This window comes from Pelodiscus sinensis, chromosome 11, assembly GCF_052426305.1.
Source record: "Pelodiscus sinensis isolate ZL-2025 chromosome 11, ASM5242630v1, whole genome shotgun sequence".
Lineage (NCBI taxonomy): Eukaryota > Metazoa > Chordata > Testudines > Trionychidae > Pelodiscus > Pelodiscus sinensis.
Genome location: NC_143062.1, coordinates 5,723,817 through 5,727,585, shown reverse-complemented (window position 1 = coordinate 5,727,585; position 3,769 = coordinate 5,723,817).

Below are 3,769 nucleotides of genomic sequence, written 5' to 3'. Positions count from 1 at the left end.
GAGCCCCGATCCTCCCCTTCCCGGGCCGCGCCGGGCCAATGGGCGGCCGCAGTAACGTGACTCCCGGGGCGGCGGGGGCTGGAGCCCGATGCGGGCATCCCGGGGCCCGACGGCGCGAGGGGCCCCGGCCGAGCCGCCAGCCCCGGGCACCAGCCGCCCCAACCGGCCCCCCAGCCCCGGGCACCAGCCGCCCCAACCGGCCCCCCAGCCCCGGGCACCAGCCGCCCCTACCGGCCCCCCCCCCTCCAGCCTGGGCACCAGCCGCCCCTACCGGCCCCCCCCCTCCAGCCTGGGCACCAGCCGCCCCTACCGGCCCCCCCCCTCCAGCCTGGGCACCAGCCGTCCCTACCGGCCCCCCAGCCCCGGGCACCAGCCGCCCCAACCGGCCCCCCCCCCCAGCCCGGGCACCAGCCGCCCCTACCGGCCCCCCTAGCCCCGGGCACCAGCCGCCCCAAACGGCCCCCCCCCAGCCCGGGCACCAGCCGCCCCAACCGCCCCCCCCCAACCCTGGGCACCAGATGCCCCAACCGGCCCCCCCAGCCCCAGGCACCAGCCGCCCCAACCGGCCCCTCCAACCCCTGGCGCCAGCTGCCCCTATCGGCCCCCCAGCCCTGGGCCCATACTGGCCCCAACACTATGCCCTTTGGGGCCCAGTACCTCCTGCGTTTCAGGTGGCCAAGTCTAGAGTCGCCCCAGAGCAGCACCCCAGCCCCACCATTCCCACCTCCTCCTGCAGCCCAGGCCATACACCTGCAGGGGGTGGGGTCGCATGGGGCGGGGGGGGAGTTCTCTTGCACTTTAAACCCAGGATCCTGGTCCAAGCCCCCAGTGTCCCAAGGGGACATGGCTCAGGTTGCACCGGCCGGAGGCTGCTGGTTTGATAAAGGTGGCGGGGGCCTCATGCCAGGTGAGCTCCTTTGGGCATTAGGCACCAGGTGAGAAATCCTCTCTTGAGTGTACGTGCGTGCGCATCTAGTGTACGTGCGTGCGCATCTAGTGTACGTGCGTGCGCATCTAGTGTACGTGCGTGCGCATCTAGTGTACGTGCGTGCGCATCTAGTGTACGTGCGTGCGCATCTAGTGTACGTGCGTGTGCATCTAGTGTACGTGTGTGTGCATCTAGTGCACAGCTGTGCTCTGTGCTTGTGTCTGTGTGCGGGCATGATCATATACACATTTGTGTGGGGCTTTGCAGGCATGTCTAGGTGCACGTGTGTGTTTGCACACCTATCGGTGCACGTGTTCGTGTCTGCACGTGTGTATGCACATGCACGTTCCTGGCCTGGCCCAGCTCTCCATGCAGACCCTTGGGTTCGTGGCCATGACCTGTGAACTGTGGTTTGCCCTAATGCTAGTGAACTCTGCAGCAGCCCCCCCACACACACTTCTCCCCGAGTCCTTGGGAACTGGACGCCAAGGGGGAGAGCGCTGCAGGCACCCTCTGGACCAGGGTCGCTGCGCCCCCTCAGCTCTGCTGCCATGTGGGCCGCCCAGACCAGGGGCTGACAGGCTGCTGTGGCTCTCCACAGCCAAGCTGATGTCTCCTTCTGGGACTTGCCCCAGAGCTGGGCCCCTTGCCCCAGTCCTGCTTGGGGAAAGCCCCCTGCACTCATTATGTGCCCTGGTCCCCCACATGCTCACTCCTGCTCTGGCTGGCGTGGGGCCTCCTAGGCTGCCCATTGCCCAGCAGAGCCCGGCTGGGCTCTTGGGCAGGCCCATGTGCTGAGATGGCAAAGGAGCCGACTGCCCCCTTGGCACTACATGCAAATCACTCCGCGAACCAGTTTGCATTTTACCAAATAATTTGCATATTTGTATATAACCCTAAACACCATTTAAAATCTGCCACTTTGGTTCTGGCAAAAGGCGTCTGCGGGTGCTTGCCCCTCCCGCCAGCCGGCTCCCGAGCGGGGGCGGCTGCTGGGCCCTCCACAGCCACAGCCTGGAGCTCCCTGGAGAGAGCGCGCACAGCCTGGCCCGCACCCGGAGCCAGGACTCCTGGGTTCCAGCCTGGCTCCAGGCAGGCAGGAGGGACCTTGGAATAGAGCAGTGGTTCGGGCCGTGTCGTCCAGTCTTTCTGCATGGCGGCGAGGCCACGGGCAGAGCTGTGGGGCTGCCCCTGCCCTGGAGGGCCAGTCGCAGGCTCACGTTGGACTGTGCTGCCCCACCCCATGCCTGTGCCCTGGCACGGAGGGGTTAGGGCTGACATTGGCTGCCCCTTCCCCAGCCCTGGGCCAGGCCCCTGGAGCCTCCACTGGACAGAAGTGCACAGGGCAACTGGAAAGCAGCGGTGCCCCGGTCACTGCAATGGAACGGCTGCGCTCGCTGCGAGCCGGGCCATGCTTGGGGCTGGAGCAGAAGCCGGGGCCTCGGCTGAGAGCAGGGCTGCTTCCTGCGCCCCACGTGCCAGCTGCCTTGTGCCCTCGCCAGCTCCCCCCTTGGGGGTCAGCTTAGCCCCCAGCCCACAAACCTCCCAGCCCAGAGCCCTGGCTCCCACCCGCCTCCAGTCCCCGTGCCCCCGCCATTGCAACCCCCAACCACTGCAGCCCAGCATGACAAGTGCTTCATCGGCCCCGCCCAGACAGAGGCTCAGGGCTCCCCGTGGGGCGGGGGTGGGGGGCGATGAATCACCTGGGAAGCTGGGCTGCTGCACAGGTTAGAGGGAACACTGCCCCCAGCCCCCTGGCCACTCGACCCCCCCACTCCCAGCCTACAGCCCCCTGCTGCCCTAGCGCTGTACCCACTGCTGGGCAGCAGGGCATCTGCTTTCAGTCCTGGCTTTGGCAGAGCGGGATGTGCTCTGGGGGTGCCCTGGGCACAGACAGTGCAGACAATGAGCCTAAGTGTGGGGGTCACGTGAGGGAAGGGCTGATGGACACATAGCCACACCCAGCCAGACACAGACGGATGGACAGCCACGCCCAGCCGGACACAGATGGACGGACAGCCATGCCCAGACGGACAGACAGCCACACCCAGGCAGACAGACAGACAGCCACACCCAGGCAGACACAGCCGGACGGACAGCCACGCCCAGGCAGACAGACAGCCACGCCCAGGCAGACAGACAGCCACGCCCAGGCAGACACAGCCGGACAGACAGCCACGCCCAGGCAGACACAGCCGGACAGACAGCCACGCCCAGGCAGACACAGCCGGACGGACAGCCACGCCCAGGCAGACACAGACGGACAGACAGCCGTGCCCAGGCAGACAGATGGATGAAGCAGACCAAAGAGAGTGGATGAGCTGCCCTGGATCATCTCCAATGTCTCCACATCTTCCCTGAAATTTGGTGCCCAGAACTGGAGCCAGTCCTCCAGCTGAGGCCTAACCAGCACAGAGAAGGGACGAGAGAGCCAGGGCCAAGGGCCATGGCAGGGGAACAGGCCCTGATGCCAAAGCTGCATGAAGGGGAAACAGCCCAGAGCAAGTGACAGGCCCCTGGGAGGAAGCCTGATGCACGAGGAAGCCCTGGTGAAAATGGCTTGTGAAGGCACTCGTGCAAGGGAAGAGTGGCTCTGTGAAGCCCAGCAAACCAGTGGCTGCCGTCGAGTGCTGAGCCGGGCTTCCAGCCAAGCCGGGCAATGTGGATTCTTCTCCCAGCGACCCAGCCTACTGCAGAGACTCTGCTCCATGTGCCTGGCCCCAGCCGCACAGCCCGGCCATGCTCCCACCGTGCTCTGACTGAGCCGGTCTTTGGTAAGGCCTCTGCCCCGCCTCGCTCAGCACAGCTTGGCCACGCTGGGTCCCCTGCCTGGGCTGGACA